The 18953-nt window shown below is 40.4% G+C and overlaps 1 protein-coding gene across 1 annotated transcript in view; it reads right to left on the minus strand.

The window, feature by feature from the left end:
* The window catches only part of Mical (Molecule interacting with CasL), a gene marked incomplete at its 5' end in the record, with an annotated part of 449478 nt that overhangs the window by 59756 nt on the left and 370769 nt on the right, over nucleotides 1-18953 (minus strand). The gene's annotated exons all lie outside the window — the stretch shown is intronic.

The raw sequence follows: 18953 nt of genomic DNA on the forward strand, positions 1-18953 counted from the left end.
TGCTGATAATATTCTTTATAATCATAATAGTAATACTTGTCGAAAAAATGTTTAAAGCATAAAGACTTTTTACACCAAGCACTTTTAATTATTGCAATATTACCGCAAATACTATATTTTGGCTCATTTTCAACCGGATAATAATATTCTACCGGATTTTCAAGTGTATTTGGTCTATTTTTAATGTATACTCCGATATCACGAGTATTTAATAAAACTTTGAATCTTCTTTTTTGTTTATTATAAAGAGATTGATATCAGTGAGCGATAAGTTTATTAGCGAGAAAGTCGAATATATTTTTAATTACATCGTGCTTACAAAGCTGATTTCACAAGTATTAATATGCTTAATTTTCTTTACTAATACTTTAAAATTTCACCTGACTGTTTGCAAAATAGTAGAGAAATTTTTGTTTTTGAATGTACGAGGATAGTCCCAGAAATACCCGACCTGACGTATAGATGGCGGTTGTTGTTTGAAAAGAATGACTATGGTAGAAAGTACCAACCTTATAAAGCTTAAGTTTGAAGTTTGACGACGCTACGTTGTTTAGTATTTGTTTGGCAGCCATCAATAGTGAACGCTCTCAGTGAATTTGTAAACATGGAAAAAATTGGTCATCGTTATGTGATACAATACTTTCATTTGAAAGGCCTCAGTCCAACCAATATCAAAGCAGAGCTAGAATCTACTTTGGGGGAGTCTGCTCCTTCGTTTACAACAGTAAAATATTGGGTGGCAGAGTTTAAACGAGGGCGTACGAGCTGCCAAGACGAACATCGCAGTGGTCGATTAAATGAGGTGACCACGCCAAAAATAGTGAAGAAAATCCACAAAATGATATTGGATGACCGTCGACTGAAAGTGCGTGAGTTAGCAGACATGGTAGGTATTTCAAAAAGTGCTGTACATCGCATATTGACTGAAAATTTGGACATGAGAAAGCGCAAGATAAGTGCCGCGATTACTCACAATGGAACAAAAGTAGCGTCGTGAGGATGTTTCAATCGAGTGTTTGACGAAGTTTCACAGCAATAAAGCCGAGTTTTTGTGTCGGTTCATAACCATGGATGAAACATGGGTCCATCACTTCACACCTGAGATGAAGGAACAGTCAAAACAATGGACTGAAAGGGGAGAATCGGAATAGTATGGGGATAGATATAGCCAGTCAAAACATTCCCTCTCCACTCGACTCTCCAGCGCCGGTGGGCGTGGTCTAGTGGCGCTACAGGATTGAGTGGAGGGGGAATGTTTTGACCGGCCATACCTACCCCCATACTGCTACTAATTGGCTCCAAAGAAGGCGAAGACAGTTCCATCTGCAGGCAAGGTCATAGCATCAGTTTTTTGGGATGCGCGTGGGATAATTTTCATTGATTATCTTCAGAAAGGAAAAACAGTCAACGGCGAGTATTATGCGAACTTATTGCAGCGTTTGAGTGATGAAATCAAGAAAAAACGGCCGCATTTGGCGAAAAAAAAAGTTTTGTTTCATCAAAACAATGCACCAGTTTATACATCCGTTATCGCTATGGCCAAAATCAATGAGTTAAAGTTCGGAATGCTTCCTCACGCACCCTATTCGCCAGATTTAGTTCCCTCGGATTATTTTCTGTTTCTACACTTGAAAAAATGGCTCGATGGTAAAAGATTTGCCAACAATGAAGAGGTGGAGTCTGCGGTTGATGGTTATTTTGAGGAGCTCGACGATTCCCGCTATAATCAGGATATCGAAGCTATTGAATATCGCTGGAAAAAGTGTATTGAGCTAAAAGGAGACTATGTAGAGAAATAAAGATATTTTTTCCCAAATTTTTTGTGTTTTCTTTGTTAGATCAGATACTTCTGGGACTACCCTCTTATCTACAGCTGACACTCTTGAATGGATGCATTTTGCTAACAATTCTATGAAATTCTGAGATATTAATGAGGAAAGACATAATAATGCGGTGAAAAGTTATTTCTGTAAGCATGATTTAATTGAAAACGATTTCGACTTATTTATGGAATTATGGTATGAGCGACATTAAAGTTACTATGCAAGAAAATTTTTTTTTATGATAGTGATATTTAATATTTTTGAGTTTAATCACATAATATTATTTTCTTATGAAGACTTTTTTGAAACATCTATGCGATAACACTGTACATACGTAACGATATAAATACTCTGATATAAGACGCTTTTTGTCAAACATTAGTATTTTATGGCAAGATATGCCGATGAATATTTATGAAGGAGAATTGAAAGATAATCTATTGTATATTATACAACATGGTATGTGGAAGAAACCGTATTACTTATTGCGGAGTAAGAGACGTACTTGAACATTGATAAACATTTAAAATTATAATATCTTTATACAGGGTGTATCTAAAAGTATGTTAAAGATATTAAGGGCATATTCTAGGGGTCAAAATAAGAAAAGAAGTTCCGATAAACATGAATCCAAAAATGCTTTCCCTCTGAGGTATAGCCCCATAAAGTTGGAGGGAGAAAGATCGTCGAAATTTTGCACAGCGTATTAATTAATAGTGACCTCGATAGTAACCTTCATTTTTATGTGGTTTTGACAATTTGGTCCGACTTTGAGGGGGAGATATGGAAGAGGGTGCTAATTTTTAAATGGCTAAATTCTTTTATTTTTCGTTGTATCGAAAAATGAATGAACCATTTGATACAGAAGAAAACGTTCAAAAAGCTATCCCTAAAATTCTTTTTCAGACCAGTTGTTTCCGAGAAAAATGGAGAAAGAAGGAATTGAGCATATTGCTTATGCGGCCGGAAAACCGGCCGCATAAGCAACTTATCGTACACTTGGTCAACGAAGGTGGACGCGTCACTGGCGCACAAACTCGGTTCAAAATGCAACCTTCGCACTTAATTCGGCGATGCTGAAGGAAATCCCCACTTCACCTGGGCGGGAAGTGATCAAACATTTAAACTGAAAAACTTTTTATATGTTCTTTTTTTAATCGTAATTCTTTAAAATAAAAAGCGACAGCGCGATAAATAATAAACAGGTACGTTATTTAGCATCAATCAATCTCTTTTTAAAAAATGAAATTAAAGAAGAAACAAACGAAAATCAAAAGACACAAACATAATAATGCGTAGTGAAAATGGTAGAGATTTAGGTATTACATGATTTTTACATTTTTAGTTCTTACCTACAAAAGATGCTCAAAATGAAAACCGTTAGCAGCATTATAAGCTCCCATTCGTCTGATCAGCGATCGGCATATTCTTTCAAATGTTCTGGGGGTGTTTCACACGGTTTGGAATACATTTATAATCCGAGCCCGTAAAATGTCGATGTTCGGAATAAAATCAATGTAAACGAGAGACTTCACATGGCCCCACAAATAAAAGTCTAACGGATTACAATTGGGGGAACGGGCAAGCCACGGCCCTTTCTTCTCCTGAATCAAATGTCACTCATTTTTTGATACGATGAAAAATAAAGGGGGTCATTTGAAAATTAGCACCTCCCTCCATATCTTCCCCTCAAATCGGATAAATTGTCAAAACTATATAAAAATGAAGGTCGCTATCGAGGTCACTATTAATTATTATGCTGCGCAAAATTTCGACGATCTTTTTCCCTCCAAATTTAGAGGGCTATAACTCGAAGAGAAAGCATTTTTGGATTCATGTTTATAGGAACTTCTCTTATTTTAACCCCTAGAATATGCCCTTATTTGTAACATACTTTTAGATGCACTCTGTGTACGTATACAGGATATCCCAGAACTGCCGGATTTCCTTTTAGGGGGTGAAAGGAGGTGCAATTTGAAACTGAAAATTCCTCTACTACTTTTAGATCATTAGTGTATGAGGTATTAATTAATGAATCTGATCAATTAGATTATTCGGCGAGTGGGCACACAGTGAAATAGGATTCAAGTTTTAATTTTAATGTATCAAACTAAAAATTTTCAAATTCAAAGAGGGGGAAAGAGAAAGATGAGCGAGGATGGAGAGGTGGGCAAGAAGAGAGGAGAGAGAGAAGAGGCTACATAAGTGTAAGATCCACACAATGCGTGGAAAATTGTTTTTCGCTTTCTGTGTCTTAATAAATCTTACACTTATGCCGCCTCCTTTCTCTCTGCACTCCTCCTCCTGCCCCCTCACCCACCGCGCCGTCCTTCTCTTTCCATTTTTGAAAATTTGAAAATTTTCAGTTTGATAGATGAAAAGTAAAATTTGAATCTTACACTATTGTGTGCCCGCCCGCCGAATAATCTGATTGGCCATATTCATTAGTTAATAACTCATAAACTAATGTTCTAATCCAAAAGTGATAGAAGAACTTTCGGAACTTTCCAAATTGCACCTCCTTTCACCCCTTAAGAGAAAATCCGGCAGTTCTGGGACACCCTATATATGTAGTATGTCAATATAAACTCACATGCATACCTTTCTTGTCTGTTATATTAAACACACTTAAAAATAATGTAATGTGGAATATGTTACAAATAAAAGAAATGTTCGGAAACCATGAAAGAAAGAGGGCGTACTAGGTGGCGACGGGACGCCGTGCGTTCGGAACCTGCATCTTATTTTCGTTCCGAAGAGAGAAAAATATCGAGAGCGCGGTAGTCGCTAGACCGGGAATCGAACTCGGGTCTTTCGCTTGCCGGGCGACTGCTCTAGACCACTGAGCTATCTGACGCTCCACGCTCACGACACTCTCCTCTCCCTAGATAATGTTAAGAGATGTCATTCGGAAGCGACATCTCTAGTACTATCCCGAGCGCACGGCAACTACAGAGAGAGGCATTGTTACTTGTACCTAGTGGTACAAGCTGGTGGTCTCTCAAAGTCAAAGGTTGCTATCCTTTAAGACCTGCATGCCGGCCTCCACCGTTGCCCCTCCTTATCCGGTGCAAATCATAGAAATAAGCCCCGGGGTCGACGCTATATTTTAGCTGCCCCCGGGTGGCTCGCGTTTATGTAATATGTTAATAGTTTGTTAGTATGTTAATAGTTCCTGAATTATTTAGGATTGTTATATTAATTAGAATGCCTTCAAACGATGTATTCCAAAGATGTTCGTCATTTGCATAGCGATATAACAATTAAGCGCTCACGTATATTACCGAGCACCTTACTTATGGTATCACTTCTATTTATAAAATTGCAATGATCGTATAAGTTAAATATAAAACATTATACAGAGTGTATAAAAGGTACCAGGACGGTGAAATATCATAAAAACTAGGGTATGTGAAGTTAGCAACCCAACTTTAGTCCTCGATAGTTCTGATTAGAGTTCTAGCTTCCTTTTGAAGAGTATAAGAGTTCGTTTATATTAATAAAAAGAGTTCCGGCGATTAACAGTACTAAAATAGCAATTAAAAATGGGGTGCTAACTTCACACCCGACTTCAAGATCAAATAGTTCTGAGTAGCTCATTCGATGTCTTTTGATAAAACTAGAGTTCCTGATAGATAAAAAGATATCCTGATTTTCTCCAAAAAATTAAAAATTTCGAAAAATTGAACATCAAGCTCGAATAGTTCTGAATGTCCTATCTGATTCCTTTCGATAAGCTCTAGAGTTCCTGATATAAGAAAAAAATTAAATTCACAGGATTATTTAAAAAATAATTACTAACATTATTACCGTAACAGACGTTTGACGTCAAATAACTTTTTAATTACTGGTCGGATCGTTTACGACCATTATAATTTCTTTTAGAACTCTTAGAATGCTATTCAAAATTGCCCTAAGAACTCCTGAGAACTCTAAAAAAAAATTTCGCTCAGGACTTAGCTAAATTTCGCTTGCCGCATCTTTAAGGTGGAATAAGTTTTAAACGGTTCGTCGGATCGCTTTCGATCATTATCATTTCTTTTAGAACTCTTAGAATGCTGTTCAAAACTGCCCTCAGAACTCCTGAGATCTCTGAAAAAAATTTCGCTCAGGACTTGGCCAAATTTAGCTTGCCGGATCTTTAAGGTGAAATAAGTTTTAAACGGTTGGTCGGATTGCTTTCGACCGTTATGATTTCTTTTAGAACTCTTAGAATACTATCCAAAACTGCCCTCAGAACTCCTGAGATCTCTGAAAAAAATTTCGCTTAGGACTTACAAGGCGAGGACGCATCGACCGGGAAACGGTTTGGAACGAAACTTACGAAGTTAATAGTACTTGACTACTAATAACTCATGGTAATAACATACGACGCAATACTTCTTCGTTTTCGAGAAAAAACAGTCTAAAGAAAAGAGCTAGCAAAGTGTATGAGTTAGCAAGAAGGGTATTTAACAAAGCGGCGTAGCGCAGCAGCGAAGGTAACGAACTACCGAGCGGACGGCTGAGGTTCGATCCCTGCTATATGGTTTTTTTTATTCTGTAAGCATAAAAATGAAATAGAAAATATTAATAAGTAATAAAACTGCGTTTCTTAAATATATTAGTGTTTGTTAAATATACTATTAATAATTTAAATTTCAAAAAACCGTAAATCTTATCTATAAAATATATAGTGTATGAGAAAATTTTTGTATAATAATTGCAATGGAAATAGGAGTAAAAATATATTATATTTTCGCTGGAGGATTTTTCGATAATAATTTATTATTCTCGTAAATAGAATTCGCATATACGAGAGCATTAGTGAATTTACCTTTAAAATCTTCATTTTCAAAAGATCTTTTTTCTAGCGATTCTATTGCTAGAATCGCAATACATCAACTATTTTGCTTGTTGAAGGATTCTCTGACTTTGTTATGATATACGAGGGCGGTCCGATAAGTACTTAGCCTCACCGCCCGATGGCGCCACTATCGCAAGAGAAATTTACTATCGTGTAGTACATTCTCGTAGACGGCTACTGTCGAAATTTCAGCCGAATCGGACTTGTAGTTTTGTTTTGACTGCGTGTGGAAGCGGGCGTGTCCGCGGATTTTAGAGAAATGGAAAAAGAGCAATATCGGTCGGTGATTCGATTCTTGTTTTTGGAAGGGAAATCGCGCAGCGAAATCAAAGAGCGCTTGGATGCTGTGTACGGTGACTCTTCTCCTTCGATGGCGACCGTAAAAAATTGGTTTAACGAGTTTCAACGTGGTCGCACGTCGGTTTTTGATGAGCCACGCCCAGGTGCCCCGAAAACGGCTACCACGGAGGATAACATGACAAAAATCCACGATCTCGTATTGGCAGACCGCCAATTGAAGGTGCGCGAGATAGCTGAGACAGTAGGCATCTCAAAAGACCGCGTGGGTCATATCCTGCATGAAATTTTGGGCATGAGAAAGCTGTCGGCGCGATGGGTGCCGCGTTTGCTCACTCCGGACAACAAGCGCAACCGTGAGACCACTTCAGAGCAGTGTTTGACGCTGTTTAAGCACAATCCGAAGGAGTTTCTGCGTCGTTTCGTGACCGTCGACGAAACATGGATCCACTGGTACACACCAGAGACCAAGGAACAGTCGAAACAGTGAACTTCACCCGGCGAACGTGCTCCGAAGAAGGCGAAGACTGTCCTATCGGCCGAAAAGGTGATGGCCACCGTTTTCTGGGATTCACAAGGTGTGATCTACATCCTACGACTACCTGGAGAAGGGTAAAACGGTCACAGGGCTGTACTATGCCGAATTATTGGGCCGATTCGACGCCGAATTGCAGAAAAAACGGCCCTATTTGGCGAAGAAAAAAGTGCTCTTCCACCATGACAACGTACCGGCTCACACCTCCGCCCTCGCCACGGTCAAATTGGTCGAATTGGGCTACGAACTGCTGCCCCATCCACCGTATTCTCCAGATTTGGCTTCGTGCGACTTCTTTTTCTTTCCAAACTTGAAAAAGTCACTCGCCGGGCAGAAATTTGAGTCGAATGAGGAGGTCATCGCCGCCACGGAGGCCTACTTTGCAGACCTTGAGAAAATGTATTTTTCAGACGGGTTAAAGAAGTTGGAGCATCGCTGGGTCAAGTGTATCGAGCTAAAAAGAGACTATGTTGAGAAATAAATCGCCACTTTTCCAAAAGTTTCGTTTTTCTTTTGTAGGCTAAGTACTTATCGGACCATCCTCGTAAATATCTTATGAAATGAAAATTACAACTTTTGTGTTTCGCGTGTTATCGATTTGAAAATAATTGTAATAGTTTAATGAGAAGTTTTATCATTAAAATGACACCAAACATGACACAAATCGGATAATCTATAAATAAATATACAGGGTTTGTCAAAAGTGTGGAAACCCTAAATAATTTTTGTAAAAATGAAAATAGCAAAAAACGGTAAAACACGTATTTTGATTTTTCGAAAAAGCTACCCTATGACATGGATATCGATCATTCCCACCCTCCTGGTACGCGGGGGTAAAAGGGGGGTTGAAAATTTTAAATTGGACTAAGGGTCGAGTGGGGGCTCATTTGGAAGGTCTTTTCATGACAAACACACCTTTAAAATTTTAATTCGCTATGATCCCCCATTAAGAATTGCGGCCGTTCAAATTTCGAAATTTCATGCCCTTAGTGTTATCCAGGATCAACTGCGTGGAAGTGGCATGAATCTGATCCCTTGTGTGTGTGTGTGTGTGTGTGTGTGTGTGTGTGTGTATGTGTGTGTGTGTGTGCGTGTGTGTGCGTGCGTGCGTGGCGTGTGCGTGTGCATGTGCGTGTGCGCGCGCGCGCGAATGTGTGTGTGTGTGTGCGTGTTTGTGTGTGTGCGTGCGTGTAGCTAAACAAGTGTGAATGTGTTGTATGTATAATCATGATAGGTTGCAAAACAGATGATTGAAAACTGTCATCTCTCTTTAATGATTCAAAACCTTTTACTCCATGTTTTAAAATAAATTTTACTCAGTGTTAAAGTAAATGCTGAAAGTGGCTGCCATTTACTTCCTGACAATATGCCAATCTTTAATAAAGTGTAGAAATGGCTCTACGATTCGTTTCAAAAGGTATCAAATCTATTTCATCCCTTATTCGTATCAATTCTTGAATGCTTTCAGGTTTTGTTTTGTAAACCTTACTCTTCAGATGTCCTCATAGATTATAATCAAGAGGAGTTAGATCTGGTGACCGAGATGGCCAATCCTCTCCTCCCTCATTTCTGTTCCTTCTTCCTATCCATCGTAATGGAAGTCTCATTTAAAATTTAACGTGGCTCTAAACCAAAATGAGCAGGAACTCCATCATGCTGAAACCATATTTCTTCGAAATTATTTGGAAAAATATTTCGTATGGCTGGAATTATTTGGTCTACAAGTAATCTGTCATACCTTTGAGTGTTCAGATTTTCTTAAAAAAGAAAAAACGGTCTTATTAAGTAGCCATCTATTATTCCACACCATACATTTATTTTTTGTGGGTATTGTGTGTGAGTTTCCCTCACTTAATTCGGATTCTCATCTGACTAGAAACGAAAATTTTGATTATTAACTTCTCCCGATAACATGAAAGTTGCCTCGTCTGTAAAAACAATTTGATAAGGTAAGGGCCGGACATTTATTAGTGCCATCATTCTTTCACAGAAACCTATACGACGCTCCACATCTCCGTCTTGCAATTCTTGAACATATTGTAATTTGTATGGATGGAACTTGTTTTTCTTTAAAATTCTCCAAACGGACTTGGGAGCAATATCGTGAGTTTGAGCGACTCTGTTAATAGTAGAATTGGGACCTTCAATAAATGTCTGCAGAACATCAAGTTGTTTTTCTTCGTTAATGGCAGGTCTCCCTGATTTAGGGCGATTGTTTACGCTAACGGTTTCTCTGAAACGTTCCATTGTTTTTAAGACAGTGGACTTATTAATTCGACGATTCGGATACGTCTCATTAAATAATTGAGCGACAGCAGCGTACGACCGCTCGTTATCACCCCATCCACGCATCATGAAGATAGTGATTCTTTCACGTCCCGACAATTCACCAGCCATTTCTAAAATGTTTAATTTTTAATCTGCCTAAGATCTGTGAGAACTGATTTTAAGTAGCTGTAAGAACAACTGATTTTAAGTAGCTATGAGAACAACTGATTTTAAGTAGCAGTGAGAACAACTGATTTTAAATAGCTGGTTGATCCTGGATAACACTAAGTGCATGAAATTTCGAAATTTGAACGGCCGCAATTTTTAATGGGGGTTCGTAGCGACTTAAAATTTTAAGCGTGTATTTGTTATGATAAGACTTTTCAAATGAGCCCCTACTCGACCCTTAGTCCAATTTAAAATTTTCAACCCCCTTTTACCCCCGCGTACCAGGGGGTGGGGAATGATCGGCATCCATGTCATAGGATAGCTTTTTTGAAAAATCAAAATACGTGTTTTACCGTTTTTTAATATTTTCATTTTTACAAAAATTATTTAAGGGTTTCAACACTTTTGACAAACCCTGTATAATACAAATATTGAACACCTATTTCGTTAAAAATTATGCGATTTATGTCGTGTTTGGTGTCATTTTAAAGCATCTTCTAGTCATAGCAACAACTTTCCAACCGATAAAATGTGAAGTAAATGTTTATTGCTACTACGATTGCCTGATAAGAATATTAGAGGCACGAAACGAACTCGCGACAGCAATTCTCCACTGTCTCTACACAGATACACATTGTGCGAGTTGGTATATTCGGCGATACATACTACTGCTCCTGCGTCTATGTGTCACGGGACACGCTGACACGATCACATATACAGGGGGTTTTAAAAATACCGGAACCCCCGGATAACTATGCAGGATCAAGTTTTCATGAAAACTTTAAATACAAAAGTTGTAGAAAATCGAGTAACGGACTTGATGGTGACCTTGAATTTGACCTTGACCATGACCTTCAAGGTTATTTGAAGGTCAATTTACGTTTTTTAAATGGGAACCCTTATTTTTTATTATACTGTTTGTTCTACAAATTAATTTGAACAACTTTTGTCTAAAACATTTTTTTATTTGCCTAATATTTTTTTAGATATTTGAGGAAAACTTGATAACTTTTTCAATATTTAATTTACGATATCTCGCTGTTTGTCGGAAAAAAGTGGTACTAGAATTTCTTGCTTTATTTAGTCTCAAGAATATACTGTTACAATAGCGCTTTGACTTTTGTTAACTTACTGACTTTTGGAAATTTCAAAATCATCAATGACGTTTTGGAAAGTGTTCGAGATAAGCTACAAGAATATGTAATGAAAAATAGAGGGTTCCATTTAAGAAATTTAAGATGATCTTTATGTGATCTTGACAAAGCTATTCAAAGTCATACTGATATCGCTATGTAATGCGTTACTTGAAACCCTACAACTTTTGTCTGAAATATTCTTTCATAAAAATTATATTTTTCGATATATTTCGAGGTCCCGGTATTTTTTACTCATCCTGTATATCATATAAATTTAATGTATCATTGTATTAACAAGGAAGGTTAGGGAACGTAGAAACTCAAAAAATTCTGAAACTTTGTGTGGAAGTAAAGTAGTTCATCCGTAATGCAAAACTATTTTTTATTCGTGCGGAATTTTAATCTGTGAGGGTGAAATCATCCTTCGAAGAAAGAAAACTATTTTCTTTTTTAACGTATATCTTTTAAAATAGGAGGCATATGCAAAAATGGTTTACATGAAAGTTGTAATGTATTTCATACTCTTTGCAACTGTGTATTCTGATTTTGCAAAATTGAAAAATTCTTGAAATCTTCTTCTCCCTCCTCATTACTTTCAAAAGTTTTCGGGGTTTTCGGTGGGATGCGACACTATTAACTTACCTCCTTCTACCGGGCCCCCCGTGTAGCGGCGCCCCTCATGGTGCACAGGTTATCGGAGGTCTGGGACTCTCGAAAGTCCGACTCTCAGCGATAGGAGTCGGGGCGTTAGCAGAAGGCGGGAGTCCAGTGCCGAGGATGGATATTCCCCCGGTTCGTACATATGCCGATATTGCCTGGGGCAACCCGGGGACCTCCGCTTCGGGGGAGACGGGCATGCTTGGTCGGCGGAGCCGTGAGAGGTGGTGGGTTTGAAACTAAAAATGGCAGACCGACTATTCACATTGAAGGAAGAGATGGAGGAGGGGAGAAGAGCCAGCAGGGCGTCTTCACACACGTCCACCTGTGCGAGTGAGCGGATGGAGTATTCCTCCGACAAGGAGTCGGAGAGGCTCTCCGCAGAGGAGGAAGAGCCGCCAGAGACACCGTGCCGCCTTGGGAAGTGGGCGGATTTCGTTAACTCCGAAAAGGAGTACGGGGGGAGGATAACCGGAACCTCGGTGGAAGGCAGAAGCAGCGGCTTCTGGGTGCCTTCATCGGGGCTCTGCAATATATGAAGGAGCTGTCGGAGCGAGTCTGGTACCTCCACAAGAGGGGTGCCAGGCGCTCCAAGGAAGCGCGTGGTGACCAGGGGAGGCTCTTCCTAATGGATGGGGGGCCCTCTGCGCTGAAGCCGCGCTCCGAGAGGAGGAGCAAGTGGCAGCCGGCCTCCGATCCGCACTGGCTGCGGCGGAGGTCGCGCTGATCGGTTTGCGCGGGCAGTTGGCCCGCAGCAAACCGGGAATGATAGGGGTGACCGTGAAGGAGAGGAAGGTGATCCCCATCACCAAACCGGCTCCTCACAGATATCCCCCCAAGAATGGGCCAGGAGTGGCTGAGGCCAGCACCCATCTTCCGGAGAACGACTGGACCGTCTACTTCGGCCTAAAGGCCGATATGCCAGCTGGACGAGGCGGGCAAGATGCTCGAGGGCATCATTGCTGACCGCCTCGTCCAGCACTTATCCCTGGAGAGTTCGGACATCCACGGCGACCAATATGGGTTTAAGGCGGATCGGTCCACACTAGACGCGATTTAACGCGTCAGGGAAATAGCCCGCCACACCGTCGAGGAGGATGGCGGGATGTTGTTGGCAGTGTCACGTGATATCTCGAACGCCATCAACACCCTGCTCTGGCTGGAGATGAGACGGGCCCTCGAGTATCACGGGGTGTCCGCCTACCTCCGGCATAATCCTGTCGGATTACTTCAGGGATAGGGACCTCTCCTTCACCTCGAAGGGCGGGGTCCTGGGCCGAAGGGTAATGTACTGTGGTTCCCGCAGGGGTCCGTACTGGGTCCGTTACTGTGGGACATCACATACGACCGAATGCTTCGCACTGCTCTCGTCCCTAGCTGCCACGCCGTCTGCTACGCAGACGACATATTCGTGGCGCCTGGGGAGCGGAGCTGGGGCGATGCACGTCTTCGCGGCGAAACTGTGGTAGTACCCGTAGTAGGTGTCATGCAAAGCCTGAGACTGAAGATGGCTACCCGTAAGACGCAAGTAGTCTACTTCCACGATGGAAGTCGCGGGGCGCAGCCGCAGTCCTAGGTGAGGGTGGATGCAGTCCTCATCCGTATCGGGCCACAGATAGAGTATCTGGGCTTGGTGCTGAACAGCCATTGGGACTTCTGGCCCTACTTTCAGCGGACGGCCTTCCGGGCCTGCAAAATCGGGCTGGCACTAGCCGGCCTGATGCGGAACTAGGGGAGTCCCAACTGGCACATTCGCCGCCTCTACGTGGGCGTAGCCATCTCGATCGCCCTGTACGGGATGTCCATATGGGCGCCCCTATTAATGGGCGCCGACCGTTACAAGCGCCTGCTCCGGCAGGCGTTGCGCTCAGTGCTCATCAGGGCGATCTGGGTGTACAGAACCACATCATATATGGTGGCGACGGCCCTGGCCGGCCTGCCCTCTGTGCCGGAGCTCCTAGTTCGCGAACGCCATCAGGTGTTCTGGCGAGTCAAGAAGCTCCGCGGTGAGGGAGAGGTGATTACGGTCAGCGAGGTAGCGGCCCTGAAGTCTCAGGCCAAGGATCGGGCAGTGGCAGCGGATGCTGCACGACCCTCGGGTGCCCGGTCTCCGAACGGTCGAGGCCGTCCGCCCTTATCTCGCGGATTTCGCAGACAGGAGGGGACGCTGACTTTCCTTCCGGATAGTGCAGGTGCTGACAAGGCACGAGTGCTTCGGCAGGTACCTACACATAATCCGGAAGGAACTTACGAAACGGTACCACCATTGCCCGGCGATGAAGGATACGATGTAGCACACGCTGGAGTGATGTCCAGCGTGGGATCAGTAGCACCGTGTCCTCAGTCGGGCAATCGGTCGGCGGAATCCAGACCTCTCACTCTCGGCCTTTGTAAGGGCCATGGTTGAGAGTGAGCAAGTCTGGACGGCGGCGGTCTCCTTCACTAAGGACATGATGTCTCAGTAAAAGACCGCCGAGCAGCAGCGCCGTCCCTGCCGTATTCCACGGAGAAGACGGCCGCGCGCGCTAAGGAGGGTCGACAGCAACTCTGGGGATACGTCGGACGGGGATCCTTCCTCCTCCAAAGAATTAACAAAAAAAAAGCAGTTACGATTCTATTAAAAAATTTATGATCATTGTTTGATAAATGTATTCTCTGTAAATTCTCTGTAAAATGACGTCGATTAATGTTGCAAACGTAAAATATGTTAATGACTACGTTTCAAATTGCGAGTATAACACAGACACTTATAACACCGTTGAAAATTGAAGTCCATAATGAAATGCGGGACATTCTACAAAATTTTCAGAACGTACGTTTGGCATCATCATTGGAACATGATCACGTGCTTGATTTTGCTGATCCATCAGAGCCACATGGAGTATAAATTATAAAGTATATTATAAAAAGAGAAGATGGTGATAATTTTGAAGCTGAAGAATGCGTTGTTGATGAGGAAGGCGGGAACATCGACTTTAATTATAAAAGAAAAGCTGTCGAATTTTGGAAAAGCGGAATGAAGGCTCGTCGAGCTTTAACTAACGTACAGAGCAAGTTTCATAAGGTTAAAAATTTACAGCAGTTACATAGTGGGAAGAGAGTACAGAAAGAGGTGGAACAAATATAAGTAAATTAGCATTTATTACGGGATATGTACTGCAAAAATTTGAAGAAGCTTGTGGTAGAAAATCTATTGTTCATGATATGAATTTAAGATTTTGGGCCTTGTAGGCAAAAGATCAAGTAGATTTGCTCGAATTCAAGACAAGTAAACGATAAAAAAAGTGCATATAAGGTGCATTTATGTGAAAAATATATTATTGTTAGGGTAAACTTTCAATCTAATGAACAGCTATCATAATAGATATTTTGGTCCTTTTTCACTACAAAGAAATATAAAACATAATATTACAACAATATAATATTACAAACAAAGTTTGACATATTGCTTGTGTTAAACGATATACAGGGTTTGCCAAAAGTACCGGAACGGCTAATTATTTCAAAAAATAATGATTGTTTAAAACAATGTTTGAAACAAAAGTTGTAGGGCTTAAAAAAGCTATCAGATATTGATAATTGTTTGACCTTGGAATGACCTTCAGAAACGTCATCAAGGTCGACATAAAAATCTTAAATGGAACTTCCTATGTTTTGTACATATTCTTATAGCTGATGTTGAGACGTTTCCGAAACACTGGTTACAAATCTTCTTTCTATAAGAACTTTTCCGGTTATTGAAAGTTAAAATACTACCGGCATTAGCATTACCCAAAGTGTACCACGTGGAGGTTCCACGGTCGGATTTACACCTCTTGTGTGTGTGTGTGTGTCACAGCAGGGATAAGGACCCCACGGTTCGTCATTGCCGTAGTATTTGTGTATTAATATGCAGCGTAGCAACTGAACGTCCGCGCTAGGTAGCGTTTTATCCCCACCACTCACGCGCTCGGGCCCACGCACGCTATGCACATAGAGCTGGCGCAGCTTCAGTAAATTTGCTAAAGAAGATTGGTGCAAAGTTAACTTTGTTTCAAAAAACAAAATCAGAAATATCAACCTGTAGATATAATCTATCCTATACTAACATTTTATTCATTCTTCGTTTAGTGTAATTGTTTTCACTTTGGACAATGCGTCAAATTAACTGATAAGAAAAAAATTACTATTATTATGCGCGTAGCGCGCCGTGCTAAACGCACTTGCAACTTACGTATATACCAAACTTTTTTGTTAATAACTTTTTAATAAACAGTGACCGCCGGCTAAAACCTTCCCGCATTACTCAGAATGATGATCTACATAACATAAAACTAAAATTTTTGAGATCGGAAGGTGGTCCCCATAAATAAATATTTACTGTTGTTTATGTCAGTGAAGATTGTGACGGCGATTTTTACAATGTCAAAAAATATAGAGCAAAGAATTTGTTTGAAATTTTGTGTTATGAACGAAATTTCGTTCACAAACGTATTCAAAATGTTGCAAAAGCTTATGGCGATGATTGTTTATCGAAAACAAGTATGTTTGAGTAGTTTGAAAAGTTTCAAGATGGACGCAGTCAAAAGTCACAGTCATGCTCACGGTTTTCTTTGATTATCGCAGTGTTGTGCATCAGGAATTCCTTCCAACTAGTCAAAAAGTCAATGTAAAATACTACTTGTCCGTCATGAGGTGTTTGCGCGAAACAATTCGTAAGAAACGACCGGAATTGTGGGAAAACAACTCGTGGATTTTGCATCATGACAACGCACCATCGCATAGCTCGACTCCTGTGTGTGAACTTCTGACAAAAAGCTCAACGAATGTCACTCCGCAAGCACCGTATTCACCAGACATGGCCCCCTGCGACTTATCCCTGTTTCCCCTACTGAAAAAACCACTTCGCGGACAGTGTTTCGAATCGATTGAGGATATGAAAGAAAAATCGCTGCGTGAATTGAAGACTATACTGTCTGCCGCATATGATGTTTCCAAGATCAAACGCTGGTATACTACATGGGCTGAAAAGTCTTTGGCCTGACATATAGATGGCGCCACAAACTAAAAATCCTTATATTTCCTAAAGAGTACCAACCTTAACTTAGATGCCGCAAAAATTTCATGATATTTCGTTGACTCGTGTACAAGTTATAGCTTTCGAAGTTACGTTACCTCTGAATTTATCTTTACTATGGAAAAAAGTGAATTTCGTGTTTTGATTAAACATTGCTTCCTGATGGGAAAAAACACTGTTGAAGCAAAGGCATGGCTTGATAAATGTTATGGCACATCTGCCCCACCGAATTCAACCATCAAATATTGGTTTGCTGAGTTTCGTCGTAACCGTACGAGCACAAATGATGCACCACGTTCAGGAAGGCCAAATGAGGCAGTTACTCCAGAAAACATCCAGAAAATCAGTGAAATCGTGTTGAATGACCGCAAAATGAAATTGAGTGAGCTAGCTAACATCATAGGCATCTCAAAGGAACGCGTTGGTCATATCATTCATGAATATTTACACATGAAAAAGCTTTGCGCGCGTTGGATGCCGCGTTTTTTGACAATTGAGCAAAAAGCGGAACGTGTTCGACTTTCAAAGCAAAATCTGGCCCTGTTTAACCGCAATAAGAAGGAGTTTTTGCGTCGATTTGTCACAATGGGTGAAACATGGATCCATCACTACACACCGGAGTCTAATCGGCAGTCAGCGGAGTGGTTATTGCTTGATGAAAGCCGTCCGAAGCGCCCGAAGACACAACAATCAGCCGGCAAAGTTTTGGCCAGTATTTTTTGGGATGCGCATAACATAATATTCATTGATTATCTTGAACATGGTAAAACTATCAATACAGAATATTACTGTACATTACTGGATCGATTGGACGACGAGGTCAAGGTCAAACGGCCACATTTGGCAAAGAAAAAAATTTTGTTTCACCAAGACAATGCTCCAGCTCACTCGGCTCGCGATACGACCGATAAATTAAAGAAATTGCGCTATGAATTGGTCCCGCATCCCCTGTATTCTCCAGACCTGGCCCCCAGCGACTATTTCCTTTTTCCCCGACTGAAGCAGTGGCTCGCTGGTAAAAGATTTTACTCGAATGAGGAGGTCAAGTTGGAAACAAATGCCTATTTTGAGGGACTTGACACCGAGCACTATAAGACCGGCATCGAAATGTTAGCGGACCGTTACACTAAGTGCATTACTCTAAATGGAGATTATGTCGAGGAATAAAACACTTTTTTCATTAAAAAATCGTTTTTTCATTGTTAAGCCAAAGACTTTTCAGCCCATGTAGTATGTACGTTGCAAGCAATGGGAAATACTTTGAAGGAGACAATAAGAATTTTGATTGAATTGTAATTTTGATTTTTAAAAATAAAGTTCGGATACCTTTTGATCACAGTAGTATTGTTAAAAAACACTGTTTCATAAATCTTGATTCTTTTTGTCCTACGAATGTGAATAGGCATTCCTAACATATTCTTGACTATTAAGTACAAATTTGTTGTTGAAATTTTGGTTATTACATCGCGATTTAAAAAGAATTCGGTAAAATAAACCAAATATAATGGTTTAGAACGATTTTATGACAGTGTAACAACGGCAGAAAATTTTATTTTATAATTTTATTAATGTGCTATACTAGGCCATGAGCTGTTTAAAATATGTTTCTTTTGGTTGAATATGATTTTCTGTTTCAGTAATATAGCTATCGTCCACGTCATTTTATAACAACGTCATAAAATTCTTTAGAATCGTCATTTATAGTTCATTTGGAAAACATTTTATATCAATAGTATTTTATACCATTCTTTTTCTCAAAAAGCGATATAATAGCCGAAGTTGGCTAGCGAATTCATATTTAGCAGCTCAAAATATGTCGAAAATGATTATACTTATGGAATATACAGGATGTCCCATTTTAAGTGTCCACCCCAAATATCTTTCTTATTTTTGATTTTAAAGAAAAATGGTTCAGACAGGTTTTGTATGGTTTCGAGAGAGCCATAAGACGGTACCATTGATTTGACATTGAACAGTCATTTGAAGGTCACGTGAAGGTTACCTCAATGTTTTTAGATGGCACCCCTATTTTTTATTACACACTCTTATAGCTGACCTCGACAGCTTCCCAAAACACTATAATCAAATGTTTTTTGATGAAGTACTTTTCGAGTTATAAAGCTTCAAATTTACAAAATTTTGATAGAAATACAAAATATTTCGTAAA

Source organism: Harpegnathos saltator, unplaced genomic scaffold, assembly GCF_003227715.2.
Source record: "Harpegnathos saltator strain DR-91 unplaced genomic scaffold, Hsal_v8.6 scaffold205, whole genome shotgun sequence".
Lineage (NCBI taxonomy): Eukaryota > Metazoa > Arthropoda > Insecta > Hymenoptera > Formicidae > Harpegnathos > Harpegnathos saltator.